This window comes from Lissotriton helveticus, chromosome 4_1 (assembly GCF_964261635.1).
Source record: "Lissotriton helveticus chromosome 4_1, aLisHel1.1, whole genome shotgun sequence".
Taxonomy (NCBI): Eukaryota; Metazoa; Chordata; class Amphibia; order Caudata; family Salamandridae; genus Lissotriton; species Lissotriton helveticus.
The window spans coordinates 1,080,161,368-1,080,179,971 of record NC_136063.1 but is presented as its reverse complement, the minus strand read 5'-3'; the positions used below and the strand labels follow the sequence as shown (position 1 = coordinate 1,080,179,971).

The 18,604-nt window shown below is 46.8% G+C and overlaps 1 protein-coding gene across 5 annotated transcripts in view; it reads right to left on the bottom strand.

The window, feature by feature from the left end:
- The window catches only part of TGFBR1 (transforming growth factor beta receptor 1), a 1,073,092-nt gene that overhangs the window by 834,058 nt on the left and 220,430 nt on the right, over positions 1 to 18,604 (bottom strand). Inside the window, exon 3 of one of the 5 annotated variants that reach the window (XM_078687674.1) lies at positions 14,597 to 14,754. The exons of the other annotated variants lie outside the window; for them this stretch is intronic. The gene's annotated coding sequence lies outside the window, so the exon portion shown is untranslated. The remainder of the gene's footprint in view (positions 1 to 14,596; positions 14,755 to 18,604) is intronic. 5 annotated transcript variants of the gene reach the window in all.

Below are 18,604 nucleotides of genomic sequence, written 5' to 3'. Positions count from 1 at the left end.
CTTGCAGGAGGCGCGGTGCAAATTCCTGGTGGTCAAACAAATAATTTGGAAGGCGCAGATCAAATATGCACTCTTGTATCCGGCACGTCTGCGGGTATCCTATCAAGGGAAACACTCCATTTTCACCAACCCACAGCAGGTGGAATACTCCCTCAAATCTATCACCCGAAGATCCCAGAGAGGAGCCTCCAGCTTCCGCGAATCCAGGTCTCCATCCCTTGCTACGAACTGACCCCTGTGTTAGCATCACAACCGAGTGCTTCTCTAACGCATCTTGCGCACCCTGCTTCAGCTGTGGGATCCAGGGACTCAACCGCAGGTAGGATTTCGCTGTTCTGGTCTGAAGTGCCGAACATTTCCTGATTCCGGAGCTCCTGACAGTTCCCAGTACATGAAGGGCAGATAAGTGATACGCTCAACACAAGAACTCTGCAAGTTGGGAAAGCGGGCTCAGTACATGGTTAGGCTGTTAGTACTGAACTATGCCAAGTGCCCTCCCTCTCTCTCTCTCCCCCTTGTATCTCCGTTCCAATGGGTAACTGCTTAGCAGTACGTACGAGGAGGGAGTGAATCGTGACCCACCAGCAATTTCCCCACATGGGCAATCCCCCTAATTACTTGTATTTCAGTTTGTTGGACTCTCTAGAACTAGACCGCAATGTCACGGTCTTCTTCAGTTGTGGGTGGGCTATGTCATACTGGCACATTTGGGATGCTGCTGTGGGTGGGAAATGTTTTTGAATGTTCTTTGGGTAACACATCAGCAGATAGTCATGCCAGAATACATTGATATAGCCAGGTATAGCACACACCATCACAATGTTTTTGCTCGCCACTTACTCCTCCCAGAGTAATGAATCCATCTCCTGACACGATCCGTATAAAATTGCTTACAAGGAATGTCAGAGGCCTTTGTGACCCCCGTAAATGTCGGCAAATCCTTGCTTATCTCGATAGGCATCAGATTCATATTGCCAGGCTCCAGGAGACGCATGTTGACCCGTGCCGCCCCCCCCCCCCCCCCCGTTTTGGAAGTAAATGGGCGGTGGATCGATTGTTCTCCTCTTACTCTACATACTACTGTGGTACCTTAATTTCAGTTATAAAGAACACGCCCTTTATCATAGGCGGTACTTTCAGCGACTCGTCCAGTAGGAGTTGTATGCTCTGGGGAACACTGGGTACACAGTCAGTTACACTGATCTGTTGCTATGGACCCAACGTCGACGATCCGGACTTCCTTACTACATTATGTGGACACATCCTTAAGATGGGATCCACTCACGTCATCTGTGGGGGAGACTAACACTGCCCTGTGCCCTTCTGTAGACTGGTCCAAAACCCTTCCTCACCATTACACCAAAACTTATGAAACGTTAGCACTTCTGCCCCCGATCATGGGCTTATTGACGCTTGGCGCCACGCTCACCCCACTGGCAAGGAAGGCACCTATTACACTACGGCACATGCTTCCTGGTCACGGCTTGATTATTGAATTGTCTCTCGGGGGGGTTGCTCCTTGGATTCTCTTGGTGGAGCATATGGCCAGAACAAATCTCGGATCATGCCCCAGTATGCACGACAATCGCACCCCCTAACTCGATTGCCTCCCCACGAACCTGGCGGCTAATGCCGTCAGTGCTATTAGATACGGCCTTCAAGGCGGAACTTGGGGGAAGAGATTTCTGATTTCTTTGAGAGGAAAAGGGTACAGTCATCCATATGAGCACACTTTGGGAGGCTTTTAAAGTTACGGTGCGTGTTTTCTGTATATCAAAAAGCTTTGGAGTCTTCAGAGATATTCGCCGGAGCCTGAGCCGTCTTGAAGGGGAGCTAGAGCAACTAGAAAAAGATGTGGCAGGATGCAACTGAGACTCAAAAGGTTACATTTAGGGATAAACTCACAGAATACACCGCCTCAGCTGAACGTGAAGTTAGCTTTCACTGCAAATACTTCACTGCTCCCAGATTTGGGGAGGGGGAGAGACCTGGCAGGACGCTTGCGCCGGAAATTCGTTTTCCATCGTTTCTCCAATTACATTATGGATATAATAGACAGCTTGGGAGTACGTCACAGGGATAGTACTGAAATCTTGCAAACATTCACTGACTTCTACACAAATCTTGATCACTCTCGTAGGTCCGCACCCCCGGATTTTACTCCTTTTCTTGAGGATATTGCGCTGGGGTGGTTAGGGGATAATCAAAGGGAATTCCTAGCGGCCGCCTTTGAAGATGAGTTTCAAGCAGCCATTATGCAGACGAAATCGGGCAAAGCCCCTGGTTCTGACAGCATTCCCATTGACTTCAACAAGGCATACCTGGATCAATTACTTACGGTGCTGAGAGGTATACTTGGAGGTTCTAGAGGCACAGATCCTTCCCAATACAATGCGTGAGGCACTAATTACCCCCCTACTGAAGCCTGTCCACCTTACTCGAGGTACTCAATAGGGTTGCCCTCTCTCTCCTCTTCCGTTTGCCCTTGCCATAGAGCCGATGGCCGCCTAAATCAGACAGCATCATCAAGAAAAGGCCCTACAATGTTTCCTTCGCCCGATCCTCATTTCCCTGTATGCCGTTGATGTTACCCTGCATGTTAAAGACCCTCAGCAGAACCTCAACCCGCTCCTCAGCGAAGTCGTTCGATTTGGAGGTCTCTCCGGCATCCATATCAATTGGGCCAAATCTCAACTTTTTCCCACTTACAGCTTCTGTGGTGCGGTCCCCACAGACTATCCCATAGAATGGTGCGCTGCTGAGGTGAAATACCTGGGGATACACATCACCATTTATCGCGAAGAATTAATGAGGCTCAATTATGGACGTACATTAGAACATATCACTTGCAGTATAACTCGTTGGAATGTACTCCCCCCTCACCATGGCAGGCCGTGTCTCGCTCATAAAATTGGTCATCCTCCCCAAGCTCTTATATTTGTTTTCAAATATCCCTTACGACCTGGGCAGACACTACTTTTTTCAATTTGCTCGGAATAAATCAGATTAGTTTGGGGTGGAAAACAACCACGCTTGCAGTGGGATACACTTGCGCGACCCTATTCTCAGGGGGGATTCGATGTCCCTAACTTAGAACTGTACTATATATGTGCCCAAGCACACTTTGCTCAATATTGGCTTGCACCCTTGCAGATATACACCTCATGTAGCAACTGCACACTGGCTGTCGGACACCATCCCGCTTGACGGGCTATATGGACTGCACCCACATCATGCCCGTCTTCTGTAGATTGTTCGGTTGCAGCTTGGCTCCATATTACTCACCGCCTACAAACCCCCATCTTATATTCCCCGCTGCTCCCAATTACATATCACCCAAGGATGCCCGTCTTGCAGGAAGGAGTATTTCGCAAAACTAAAACTAAACATAACATAACATTCATAACTGGGGTGACCTATCTCAATGGCACGTTTCGCACTGTACAGCAACTATTTACAGATACACAGCCCTGTCACATGGACATTTTCCTCTATGTCCGCCTGCGGCAAGGTTTTAAAGAGTGTACTCCCTCATACCCTCAAGAGCCCCCGGTTGTCACCCCACTGCATCACGTACTATGTGTTAGCAATGAGTCCCACCTGGTATCTACACTCTATCATAGCATGTACAAAGTGATGGTCTACGCCCCCTGTACTTCCCGGGATAAATGGGTGGCCGACATCGGACATGAGATCACGGACCAACTGTGGTTGTATTGTTGCTGGCAGACTAAACAAGTCTCTTCCAGTAGTCAGTTGCATATCACTCACTACAAGTATTTACACAGTTTCTACTACACTCCTGTTAAACTACACAAATACATACTACGCAAAACAAACGACAGATGTAGGGCGGAAGCCGCTGACTTACTTTATCTTGCATGGGGTTGTAGCTCAGTCCTTACCTAATCGCAGCAGGTATTCACCGCGCTGGCATTGATGACCTCACTTTAAATCCCCTTATCCCCCCTCACCGCGCTTCTCGGATACACGGAGAGATACCTGTGACGTACCGTAAATTTGTCTCATTCACTCTCTTACTATCCAGATGGTGTTTGGCCTGCAGATGGGGCCTCGAACGTGCACCCAAATTCAAGGATTAGATTAGCGACATGACACTCTGGCAGGACCAAGCATGCACCTATGCCAAACTGCTCCCACTCTCGTCCCGACCCCGGGATATCTGGGACTCATTTAAATCGTAACTCCTGTTACACCCTGTGAAGACTGATGAGTCTTGACTGTCCTCCCTCTCCTGCAATTTACGCACTGTATACGAATTGTCGATGATTGGTCGATGATGTCGGTGCTACTCGATGTACTAAGGCCAAAGGAAGTGTAAAATCGCACTTGAGGTCAATGTATCGTGCGAAAGGATACCCGATGATTAAAGCTTGATGGCAGGGGCCAAGGGGCTGGAGAAGCTTCCCCGAAGTCTGCTGGCCCCAAATGGAAATGTCGGGTATCTTAAGATAAAGACGATGTAGTAAAATTCAATACTTCCGCCGGTGGTCACATTTCAGTTGGAGGATTCCCGCGGCTCCAGCGCAAATGGCCATTTGTACATCGAGTAGCACCGAAGCAGCTACTGAGGCGCTTTTAGCTTGGTGACCCTTTGGGGGCCTATCTCCTCCTGATATGTGACATATCTTTCTTTTGAATCGATTTTGTGTCCCACTTGATTTGTACATCGCTGCCCTGATGAAGGTGTAGCCCCGGCTGGGGCCACACACCGAAACGTGCATTTGCGTTTTTTCACTGGGGATATCGAGTGATCTCCTTTTCATCTCCCCTATGATTTGTCTTCATCTGTTACATAGTGATCAGCCTGAGGCTGCTATGTACTCTTGATATGTTGTGTGCATGTGATATTGTTTGTATGCAATTTTGGTATATGATGGTTTGATAGTTGATTTTTTATGTGTGGGACTGTATTGAATATTTTGGTATCTGATTTTAATAATCCACCATGTGGTTGATATTTATGTATTGAAGATGATTTATGCGACTTAATAAAATCTTTATATATTTGTATTGAAAAGTCCTTGGTCTGTCCTGGGGGCATTGTTTTGTTTATTGAATGACCTTTTAGTTAGGCATATAATTGAATGTTCATAGGCAGGTTTTTCCTCTGACAGCCAACATAAATGCCTATGACAGGAACCGAAGGTGTGCAAAGATTACAAATGCTCATGTGTTGGTGGTTCAGTAGGGACCACCTGCCACTTGGTGGGTAGTGCTGCTTTGATGCATTCATACTGCATAAACTGCCCTTCGTGTATGTCATACTGTTCTTAGAAGCTCATTAGAGAGCCTGCATTGTATAGTTCCCCTATTTGAGTGAATCAGTTGGTTGACCTTTGCATTAAGGGCATAGGTGTCAGTCCGCCAATGTTTAGGCGGAGCCCAGAGTGGTACCCCCAGTGCAGGGAGGAGTTAGGCCAGTTGAGCGATAAACCCCTCTTCAATACATCAGCAGCAGCCACCATTAACTTAGGTGCTCCAGCTGTGACATTAGAGGTCGGGAACAGCACTCGCTCCAGCGCCCCCCTCTTCCAATTCTGATTGGGACAACACTGTGACACAAAGCAAGGGAAGGCCATGGTAGCAGGGCCGCCACATAATATTTCTCAAAGTTGGGAACTCTCAGTCCTCCCCTTTCCACAAGTAAGAGGAGCATCGACAGGGCAACTCGTCTCTGCCCCTTTTCGTTATTGCTGCCCTATCAACCATTGATAGGCTCAAAGCAATCCAGAATTTGATGTGTGCCTTCAGGGAACAATCGGCTTCCACTAGATTACCGTCCACATTAACCACATCAGAGTGGTATATCCGCACTCTAAGATAGCTGAAGTAGGTCAGCATCCACCGTAAGACCCCCAATCCATCTGGTAATACACAATTTGCCCCAATAAACATTGAGTTCAGAAACTAAGTGGAACCAACACAATATACCCTCAATCCCAGTCAAATCCACCCTGTGTAGGCCAGCAGGTTATCCACATAGGGCGAAACCACAAGTGTGGACCAGACTATATCAATGCTCAGTTCTGCCCCTTACCAGCAGAGTCTGTGCCAGTGGCTCAATAGAAATCTTAAATAGTAAAGGGGAAAGTGGGCATCCCTGTTGTGACCCTCTATATATCCTGAAGGAGTCAAATACACATCATCCTGTCTTCAGTCTGGCTGTGAGTGCAGCTTACAAAATCCTTACCAATGCTCCTCTGTGATCCCACAAACCCATAGTTGCGGAGAACCGAAATCATGCATGTCCAGGTCGAAGGAGAGGCAATCGTCTGGAGCCCAGGTTAAGATCAAATATATCCTCCTAATATTCAAGGAGGTGCTGCAGTGGTCAGCGTGGATCAAGGATGGGAGCTCCAGCAGTATTGCAGTTATCAGCAGCTTACCGAGGCTCTTATAATTCACATGGATTAAAGAAAGGGATAATAAGCAGCCACATCACTAGCGTCTCAGCCTGGTTTTAATATGGAGGCAATCAAGACTTCACTGGCAGAGGGAGGTAGGCTACCCTACGCCAGAACGCTGTTAAACAGCTTTACAAGACACAGTGCTAACAGGCGAAAACATCCAACAGAACTCAGAGGGGATCCAAACTGAACCAAGGACCTCGCTAGTCACTAACCGCTATATGTATCAAGCTATTTAGCATTCGCAAAGGCCGAAATTCTGCGAATTTCGGCCTTTGCGAATGCTAAATAGACAAATGGTATGTATCAAACAAGTTTGATGCAAAATAAGGAATAGCAAAATTTGCTAATCCTTATTTTGCGATTGCACTTAAGGAATTGCAAATTTTGCGATTCCTTAAATGCAATGTATCAAACAAAGAATATGCAAAAAATGGCATTAAGGATTAGCAAATTACCACCAACTTCTAGTTGGTGGTAATTTGCGAATTCTTATCAAAAAGCTTTTTTGAAAAAAACCAAATGTGCCATATGACGCCCATACATGCCCTTAGGGCATGTATGTGCGCCATATGCCCCCAAATGTCTTTTTCAGGGGTGCAGCAGGGTGTTCTTGAGACACCCCTGCACCCTTGGAAAAATCCCTAATTTGCGATCAGCAAATTGCTAATTGCAAATTGCACTTTCATTCCTATGGGCCTCCTGGCCCATGGAAATGAAGGGGTAATTTGCGATTAACAATTTGCTAATCTCAAATTAGGAATGCTAAGGAATCGCTATTGGAAAGCGATTTTGTACATACATACCGTTTTGCATTTCCTAAATAGCGATTCCTTAAAATTCGCTATTTAGGAAATGCAAAATGGTTTGTTGATACATATAGCGGTAAGTCCCATAGAACTCCCTTCATTTTGTGTTGAGTGATAGGGACTTCTGTGGCCAGGCGCTAGTTCAGCTTCAAACAAGAGAGTTTGATGGGCTTTAAAAAAATCTTCAATATTAGGTGAGGGGAACAGGGCAATGGGCTGATATTAGTTCCGGTAGTATTGGAAAAATGCTGTGCTAATGTCCACTTGTGTATGGTGCATCCGTCCATTATGATCACTGATGCAGAGTGACCTGGAAAGGGTGTGAATAATCGCACCTGATCGCAGTCTTTGTGTGTTTTACCTAAATATGAAGCATGGTCAAATAATTGTTGCTTTTCCATGTCCTCTGCATGTTGCTGTATTAATGCGGAATGGTGCTCTAAGGGTTTGTGCCCTGAAACGCTGCGTCTCTTTATGGCATGCAGCCAAGCCTCTATTCTGTTTAAAGTGTGCAATAAGGATCTGTGAGTCCCTACAGTAGTCTGGAGACACAATCCTCTAACCGAAACCTTGAAGGCCTCTTACTGAATCAACAGTGAGGAAGCTGTATTCTCCGTAAAGAACTGCTCAATGTGTCTCTCCATGTTGTGCCTAAAAGTGAGATTGACAAGCTTTGCAGTTTGCATGCACCACTTTAGAATGAACGATAGGAGCCTACCACATCCTAAAGTTGCCTCAATGCCTGTTGGCCTCTCTGATATGTTTGCGATAGAAAGCGCACATAAGGCCCTGGTCCCGCTCATGCCGCCGGGTGCGCAGCCCCACGAAATGAATGCAAAAATATAAAATTACAGCGACAGGGACTGTATACTGCAAGCAGCTCGAGAGCAACGGGAACTCCAGTATGAAAACAACAAGATTGCTGTGTACCCCAATTATAAGAAGCACATGCAATAATTACGGAAATCCTTTCTAGGGGTAAAACGCAAACTACGTGAATGAAGTCTCTAATATAGGTTACTGTACCCAGCTAAGCTGAAGGTAATTTGGGAGGGCAGAGCGCACTTTTTTGATACTCCTGAGGACACTTGGGAATGGCTAGACATTCGAAGAGAAGGTCGCCCTCCTGGTGAGCAGAGGAGATAGAAGAGACACTGGGGAACACAATCTGATAGGGGCTCTGGGCAACTGAAAGAACGAGCAGGAGCAAAAATGTAGGCTGATCGCGCGCAGCAACGGATCACAGTAAACGAGGACGAATCACTGCAGCTGGATGCGCCGGAGGATGGAAGCAAAACAGCGCAGCTTTAAGGAGTGCCAAATACAGGATTGGATGAGGTTTCGCAGACCCTGGGGCAGACAATGGACGATGTGCTTGAAACGCTGCTGGAGGAGCCTCCTGAGAGGGAGGAAGACCAAGAGGTGATTGGCAGCCCGGTACATCTGGAGCATGAACCATCGCTGTCATAGATGTATGGTAATATTATGTGTAGTGCTTGATGCTGTATGAAGAATGTAGTAGCCACCCTGTATGGCGGAATTAGCACACCCACAATGACAATTAAGGGTGTGAGGGTGACGTGAAGGGCACTGGACATACTCTAGGGGGCCCCAAGATTGTTTTGGCTATAAAGCTGCTGCACCCAAAGCAAAGGGGGGACGGGCTGGTGCGGTAGTTTAAAGTTGTTGCCCCAGTTGGGCTGTTGGGGATGCTGTGCAGGTCCTGGCACGAGCAGTGGGTGGGCAGATTCAACTGTGATGATTGCCAAATATTGTCCGTGGGTGGGGGGGGGGTGGGGTAGGTTTGATATAAGTTTTGGGATTGATATAAGTTGTGTTAAACTGAAAAGTCAGTTGGAACACTGGAGTGATGTATTACCAGTGGTAATGTTGTTTTTAACAGGGACTCTTGGGGGAATTTTTTCACTTTTCACTTCTTTTTAATTTGGCAACTCCCCAGTCCACCGCGGCTTCTTCAGAAGGGCCGTTTGCTGTGGAGAGAGGCTGCCTTCTAGCCCAGCTACACGCAATTAGTGGCGGTCATCTTTGGTCGGTTGGCGTCCTAGTCTTTTAGGAGGGGGCCACAAAAGCGGACACAGGGCGCGGGATCACAGCGGGCGCGCTACGCTGACGCGCCAAAGGCAAGCCCGTCTGCGCCGTCCGCGCCTGGACGCTGCCAGCCGCCAGGAAGTGCTGCCCTAGTCTCCCTGCCTTAGGACAGGAGGGCTTATCAGCTACACGAGAGAGCAACTCTGGGGAATGGAGGCAGGGGAGATATGTCAGCCAGTGGGGAGGCATCGGATGGCCATTGTAGAGACTGTGGGTGGTCGGGAGAGCACGTAAGGCCATTAACTCACAACCTTTCAACCCCTCAGCCATCTAGTTAACAGGGGACGAATCTGCGAAATGGGGGGCTCCCCCAGTCAGGCAATCAAACACACAGAGGACTGTTCCAGGGGCTGTATGTGAACACCAGGTCAATTTCTAAACACTCGGGGGAACTATGGGAACTTCTGGAAGAAGGACAGCCTGATCTTTGCCTTCTGACCGAGACCTGGCTTCAAAGCCATTCAACCCCAGCACTAGCGGTCGCATTTCCTGAAGATTGCAAGATGACTAGACTAGACAGGGAAGGTAAACGGGGAGGAGGGGTGGCAGTAGCAACGAGGGCTCCTCACCATAAGAAGGTTGTAGACTCGGTGCTCACATCATACATAGAGCTACTGGTGTTTCATATAGAGTCCTTGAAGGACACCAGATGGATGGGCGCGGTAGTGTGCCATCCCCCGGGGGAAAGCAAGCAACTGTTCTGCTCCTCCCTCCTGGAAACGCTTGCCCCCTATATCCTACAATCTGATTGCTTCGTTCTAGCAGGGGATTTCAACCACCATTTGGAAGAGTCTTCGAATACAGAATCTAGGGCCCTTTTATCGGCAATGGAATCATTGGGGCTTCTTTCTAGAGTGTATGAATCGACGCACTGTATGGGCCACACCCTGGATTCTATCTTTAAAAACGTCCCCTTCCTGTCCGTAGAAACACGTCAGGAATTAATATGGACTGACCACCGGGCCTTAAGATTCTACTTTAGCCAGCCAGAAGGCGAAAAAAAGCCCCTAGGAAGGAAGGCCATGCGTAGGTCTTGGAGGAAGTTCACGCGTGAGGCATTAGGCGGGGCCTTCTTAGCCCCTTCTACAGAGGCGGGGCTAGACAGCAATAAGGCTGCGGGCGGGACTGCCCTGGAACGCATTGCCCCTCTTAAAGCAGTGAAAATAAACGAGAAACAAGCACCTGTGCCACCCATTTCAGAGAGAAGATAGACAACATCTATAACTCTCTGAGGGGAGGAGAGGCTGCAAGGGCACCCAACCTGAAGCTCGACTCTTTTTCCATCATTAGCACGGAGCAAGTTAGGGCGGCACTTGCAGCAACTAAGTCAGGCTCAGAGTCAGACTGCGCCCCTCCTTTCTTCATGGCAGAATTGTCCACCGTCTTAGCTCCCTCGCTCACTGAAGTCTGTAACATCTCCGTTGACACTGTATCTTTCCAGATAAATGTAAGAATGCACTGATCAGACCGCTCCTGGAAAAAACGTCAGCTGATCCATCAGAGATGAAAAATTACAGGCATATTTCTCTTCTGCCATGTTGTTCGAAAGTCAAGATGATTAACCAGCAACTGACAGTCTATCTGGAGCAGAACCAACTGCTAGACCCTGCTCAATCGGGTTTCCGAGCAGGCTACAGCACAGAGGCAGCCCTGATGGAAGTTACTGAAAGTATTAGAATGTCCCAAGACAAAGGGACACCCACTAACTGGTTCTTTTTGATTTGTCTGCAGCCTTCGACACCATCTCGCATACCATCCTGCTTTGCAGATTAAAGGAGATTGGTGTCGAGGGCCAAGCACTGGCATGGCTGAAAAGCTTTCTGTCAAACAGATCTCAACGGGTCAAATTAGACTCATTCATGTCCGCAACCTCCCCACTTGATAAGGGGGTACCCCAGGGCTCCATTCTAAGCCCTACTCTGTTCAACATATATGTGGCCCCGTTGTCTGCCATTATAAGATCATGCAGCTTCGAGACGATTTCGTATGCGGATGACCCGCATGTGATTATCCCATTCGAATCAGACACATCTGTCACCAGAGCCAAGTTTAAGACCGGTATGTTGAACATAACGGCATAGATGGGGATAATTTCCTAAAGCTTAACTCCAATAAGACGGAGATCTTCCTGTTTGGGAAGGCGGAGGAATTATGGACACCAAAATGGTGGCCTTCGGAACTGGGGGAGTCTCCTTCCCCCAAAAAACAGGTTAGGAATTTGGGAGTCCTATTGGATAGCAAACTATCCTCTGAAGACCATGTAAAGACACTGTCCAGCTCCTGTTGCGGGACCTTGAAAATGCTAAGGAAAGTATTTCCTTGGATCCCTTTGGATGCAAGAAAGACTCTCATCCAGGCGCTGATTGTGAGTAGGTTGGACTATGGTAATGCACTCTTGGTAGGAGCAAGGGAAGAGCTTTTCTCTAGGCTCCAGGTACTGCAAAATACTGCTGCAAAAATGGCTTTGAATAAGCTCCGATGGTCCCCGTCGGGGACCCTTGCTGCCAGCCCTACAGTGGCTGCCCGTCAGGAAGAGAGCACTCTTTAAACTTCTTTTATTGGTGTTCAAGGCAAGGCCTGGGACCAGTATAACTAAGGAAGAAGGTAAGAGCGTATGTCCCGGGTCGCCAGCTGAGATTCAGCAATCAAAATCTTTTAGTCCCTTGCAAGATCAATAAATCTAGAATGGGGGGCGTGCTTTTTCGTATCTTGCCCCCTTCCATTGGAACAGGCTACCGCAAGTGATGCGTTGCTGTTCCTCTCTGGGACACTTCAAGAAAAGTCTAAAAACGTGGTTGTTCTAGGGGGCCAGGCTGGGTGAGGTTTCTGTCATTGTGCTGCATGCGCCGAGAGATGCCCCTGGGGATGATTTGCTGAGCCATATAAATGTCAAATAAATAAATAAATAAATAAATAGATGCAGCAATACAGTCAGTCAGAAAATGAGAGTAACCCATTATGGCAAGAGAGGTAAAGTTCCCTAGTTGGAATGATGTTCGACAGAGTGCTTTCTTTTTTAAAACGACATTCTGTAAAGTTGGCATGCCTGCAGGAAATGCATTTGGATGATGTGGGTGCAGCGAGATTGGCTAAGAAATGGAGGGGTCAAGAGTTTCATTCTTTATATTCCACATATGCTAGGGGAATGCTGATCTGGGTGGCCCCAGGTATACCCTTTAAGCTCTAGTACATTGAAGCGGATGTTGGGGGTCAGTGTGTGTTGCTACGGTGGAAACTTAACGAAAAAGATATAACATACTGAACACGTATGCCCCAAATATCGACGACCCGTCCTTTCTATTAACGATACAAGACTTGATCACTGAGGACCTGGATGCCCCACTTATTTGGTTGGGAGATTTTAATTGTGTCCTGGATCCTGACTTGCATAGGCATCCCCCTAGAAGGGGCACCAAGCCGCATATGACCAAGCAATTGCAAAAAGTTATGCATGAACTTGGTCTGAGGGATATCTGGAGGATACACCACCCGACACAGAAGGTGTGCACGTGCTATACACCGACACAACACATACAGTATATTAAATAGGGTCTTGGTGACTGAGTCACTTGCACTACTGGCAGCAGACATAACCCACATTGCGCGTTTTTTGTCAGATCGTGCACCGGTGTGCTGTGGCGCAATGGGGTATCAGAGATCAAGGCCCGTGAGGATGTAGACTCCCAACGGATCTCCTGGACGATCAGGTAGGCGCTATTGGAGGCAATAACAAGCTATATAACTCTTAATTGGAATACTACTGATAACAGGGCCACTGAGGGGGATGTCTTGAAGGCGGCAATTGATTGGTGAACTACGCGATAGGGAGGATTTACTGGTGAAGTACAGACGGGCGTACAGGGACAGGAGGAGATCAGAGAGCAGAAGCGTACACTGCAAGAACAAATCACAGATATATGGGAGACGACTGGACAAATATACACTTTTTTTTCTGAGTTTTATATAGGGCGAACTTGTTCCGAATCGGGTATCAGAGCACTTTACATAGCACCAGTTGCATTACATGAGGACACTTTTTTTTTTTGTTAGGCACGGGGAGATTAAGTGATTTGCCCAGAATCACAGAATGTTCAGCGTCACTGCAGAGACTCGAATCCAGTTCCCCAGATTCAAGGTCGACCGCCCTAGCCGTTAGGCCAACTCCTCTCCCCATACACTTACTAAGTTCAGGCAATTGCTGAACCAACAGGGAGACCAGTCTAGTCGGCTGTTAGCATGGATACTGCGTAGGGAGCAGGCGCCCCCTTTGATCACCTGTATAAGCACACAATCGGGTGAACTGGTACATTCTAGACTAGATATCCTGGAACAATTTCGACAGCATATGCACAAGGTGTATACAGCTGACCCACTGGTCAAACCTAAACGCTATCCACCATTTCTGGAGGGCCTACAGCTGATGAAGCTCACAGCGGAGAATAGTCAGGAACTGGAAGAGCAATTGACAGCCGATTAAATAGCGGAGGCCATTGCGGACATGCCCAGGGCTAAGGCTCCAAGGGGAGTTGGATTCCCAAGTGAATTTTATCAGGCTTACTCGGCTACGTTGGTGCAACCCTTACTACAAACATTTAATGAGGCCTTCGAAAAGGGGATATTACCGACAACAATGCGAGCGGGAGAAATATGTAGGTTTCCCAAGCTGGGTGGAAATAGTCAGGACCCCACAACATGCCAGCCGCTATCAGTTATCAATACTGATGCGAAAACATTGTTTAAAGTGCTGGCTAAGAGGTTAGGACAGCACATGGCCCATTTGATCCATGAGGACCAGTGCGGCTTTATTCCGGGACGGAACACAGGCATGAACATTTGACACTTGGTCCACATAATAAATGAGACAAGTGTACGTGCTGAGGAAATGGCACAAGTATTAAATGATCTTGAAAAAGCTTTTGATCTGTAGATTGGGGGTACCTACAAGAGGTATTGAAAGTGTCAGGATTCTGGCCCAGTTCCAGAAAGTTGGTGCAGATATTATACACTAAGCTGAGTGTTGGGATAAGGCTGGGTCAGAATAGATCCACACAATGGTGCATAGAACGAGGTACGCAACAGGGATGCCCCCTGTCCCCCTTACTCTTTGCTTTGGCCAAAGAGCCTATGGCAGACTGGGTAAGGCAGGATCTGAGAGGCTGGGGAATCAGAGTGGGGAGCACCCTATATCTACTATCTTATATGCTGATGATGCATTGTTCTATGTAAAATCCTCCTGGGCAGCGTTACCTGTGCTATTGCAGTTGTTGGATCAATTTGGGGAATATTCAGGCTTTCGACTGAACAGGGCCAAGTCATTGGTGTTCCCGATGGCTGGGCTGAACGGATATGGAGTTGAGGAGCTGCCAACTGTAAGACTGCAGTGGAAAATAGGCCACTTCCGTTACCTGTGAATACAAGTTGCACTGAAGATGTGCAGATCCTTTGCTTGAACATATATTAGGTAATGGACTCTCCTAGGAGCTCAGTAGCTTTCTGGAATACGCTACCACTGTCTTTAATGGGAAGAATCGCGGTGGCAAAGATGGTGCTTTTGCCTCAATGCCTGTATACATTACAGAACTCTATGTGTAATATACCCATTTTGATATTTCAGCAATTGAGGTCGCAGTTGGTGTCTTTGTATTGGGCAGGTAAGCGTAGCAGGGTGTCATCGCAGGTCCTTTCTAAACGCTATGAGGAGGGGGATCAGAGGCACCCAGATGAGACTTATATTAATATGCAGCGCACCTTCAGCACGCGGCACGGTGGATGGACGAGGGAGACAACTGGGAAAAGCGCTTGCCAGATGGACTGATCCAGCCGCAGAGTCTTCCTGTCGTGTTGATGGAGGGAGCGAGTGTGGGCGTGGATCTCTCATATGTAGTTAAGCAAACAGCATTTTTATGGCCAAGGTTTGTGGAGCGCGTGCTGAGGCACGCACCTTTTCATCGGGAGCTAAGCATCTGGCACCTGGCCCCTGTACTTCAAATGGATGAGAATATGTCCTTCAGGGTGTGGAGGGAGGGCGGATGTCAGATACTCGCTGATGGGCAGATGTCAATGATACCTTCCTTACGTTTGAACAGGCGTGTGAGAATTTTGCATTAGGACATGGGCAGTATTTGCAGTACGCAGGGCTGGTGGAGCTAGGCAGGGTCAATGCCCTCAAACCCGACCATCGCCCTCAGTAACCGAGACACTGGACGTGTTGCTTACTTGTGGTAGTGGACGTGGATTGGTCGCACTGCTATATAGGGCTATGAGGTTGGATTCGGTGTCCCGGATGCACAGGGCAAGGAAAGCATGGGATGAGGACCTAAAGGCCCCCGTTTACAGAAAAGAATTAGAGAAATGCATGTGTGTTGACAAGTAAAGTATCCTGTAATGCGCGATTTAAATTGATACATTAGAATTTCCTGCAAAGAGTATATATGACCCCGGTGAGACTTCACTGTATAGATTCAATCCTGCCACATGAAGGCCCTAGATGTCACAGTGGGCGAGCAGGGTTTTTGCATTTGGCATAGGAATGCCTGGAGGTGCTACAATTCTGGCATGGTGTGGTGGCAAGGGTGTCGGGGTAAGTATACGAGTGGAGGCTAGTCCTGTGCAGTGTCTTTTGAGACAGATACCAAAGCGTAGGAAAAGTAAGATGGCTTATAAACTGCTACAATTGGTATTGGCGCTTGCCAGACGGCAAGTAGCGAAATACTGGATGAGCCCACAAGTGCCGACACTAGAAGGATGGATGAAGGATGTGGTTTGAGGGGTCACTCGCTGAAGAGCAGCATATGAAAGCTTGTAGAAAGGATGAGAAATTGGAAGAGGACTTGGTACAGTGGAGAGAACTTTGCAGGATATTGCTCCATATACTAGGGCACGGAAGTGAGCAGGCAAACACGTCAGAAAATGATGGTGCAGAGTAATGTAATAATCTTATTTTTTTTAAAACATTTTATTTGCATTTCGGTACCAGCAATACATTCTCATATCATTTCTTGTTCACATACGTTCCTGTGTAGCATTTTGAGTTAACATTCCCGGTCTGCTCAGGTGGGATTCCATCCATACATCCTATTTCGTGATATGCTTCAACTACCCATGTTGTTTCAGTTGTACTTCACCCTCATTCAGTGTGGTGGTCTAACATTTCCTCCCCAACTTCCCCCCATCCCTCCCCCCCACCCCTCGCGGATGTAATAATCTTATTATTGTGTCGGAATGTGACATTTTGGTGGAGGTGTCCGCCATTGTTATCATAATTTGTATATCATCTATTTACTCTTCGTATGTTTAATGTATCTGAACAATGCATCGCTAAAAATTTGCAAGCTTCAAGAAAAAGATTATGGATGGGTGTATAGCAAACATGTGTACAACTGACCAGTTAGGTAATAAAACCTAATAAAGTTGTCAAATAAAAATGTTGCCTCGACAGGGTTGTGGTCAGCTATGGATTTCGGCATGTGCTCCACAGTCTGGAATAAAGCTGGCGTAACTGCGGTGCATAAAATATGGTCAGAGAGTAAAAAGAATATTTCAGCTTAGAAGGGTGACTTAGACACCAAACATCTACCAATGACCAACATGAGTTCCCAATTTAAGGATGGACTAAATTCTCACATTTAAATAGAAGGATAATGTTACTTACCCAGTAAGCATCTGTTATTGGCATGTGGAGCTGTAGATTCACATGCTTTGCATACTCCTGCCATCTAGTGTTGGGCCCGAACGTTTGCATGTCGTTTTTGTCTTTCGAAGAAGTCTTTCCAGTCACAAGGTACGGTGACTCCTCCTTTTGGTGATAGTGCGCATGGTCATCGACTCCATTGTTAGATTGTTTTCCCGCAGAGGGTAAGAATGGAGTTAGTAAGTGTAGAATAGAGATGTCCATGCGTATGTATGTAAACTGAGTAACTGCAACTACGACAGGAGACGGGAAACAGGGTGGGCGCTTGTGAATCTACAGCTCTACACGCGACGAACAGATGCCTACTGGCTAAGTAACACTATCCACTCGAGGCATGTAAGCTGTAGATCACATGCTTTGCATAGACTATAGAGCAGTACACTCCCAAAGAGATGGCTAACCTGTAGTTGTTGTACTAGTCTGAAACAGTGTTTTAAGTACTTCCTGGTCTACATTAGCTTGTTTCCTTGCTAACACATCTGCACAATAGTGTTTAGTAAATGTGTGTTGTGTAGATAATGTAGCTGCTTTACATATGTCAGCTAGAGGAATGTTGCCTAAAAAGGCCATAGTAGCCCCTATCTTGCGTGTATGCGCTCTAGGGGGTATGGATACAGTTCTTTTGGCTTTAGCATAGCATATTTGAATGCATCTAACAATCCTTGTTGAAATGCCTGATTTAGAGATGGGGTTGCCCTTGTGAGGGGGCACAACTGCAACAAATATAAGGTTTCGCAAAAATCTTTGGTCCTTTCTGTATAATAAAGTAAAGCCCTTCTAACATCTAGCGTATGGAGAGCCCTTCCTGCCACTGAATCAGGTTGAGGAAAAAACACAGGTAACTCAACTGATTGGTTAATATGAAAAGCAGAAACCACTTTGGGAAGGAATTTTGAATTGGTGCGAAGAACAACTGTTTTAATGGAGTTGAAAGAAAGGTTCTTCCAGGGTTAAAGCCTGTAGCTCACCAACTCTTCTCAATGAAGTGATAGCAATGAGGAAAGCATCTTTCCATGAGAGAAACTGTAAAGGACATTTATGTAAGGGTTCAAAGGGTGGACTCATAAGTCTTGTAAAGACAATATTAAGATTCCACACTGGAACAGGTGGAACTCTTGGCAGTACTACCCTTTTCAAACCTTCCATGAAAGCTTTGATTACTGGAATTTTGAAAAGAGATTGATGTGGTCTGTTTTGCAAATAGGCAGCCACTGCTGCAAGGTGTAAATTAATAGAATTGTAAGCTAACCCTGTTTGCTGTAAATGCAACAGGTAACAGACAATATTTTGGATAGAGGCATCTAGAGAATTGATTTGGTTGTTATTACAATAGATAACCCATCTTTTCCATTTTGCTGAATAGCACGCTCTGTTAGTAGGCTTTCTTGCTTCTTTCAGAGTATTCATACATTGTGGTGGTAGATTTAAATAACCAAACTATGACTTTGCGAGCCAAATCACTAGGTTGAGCTCCTTGAGATTTGGATGTCTGATTTCTCCATGGCTCTGAGTGAGAAGACAGGAGGTGAGATGTAGTGTTTGATGTGGAACCACAGACAGTTCAA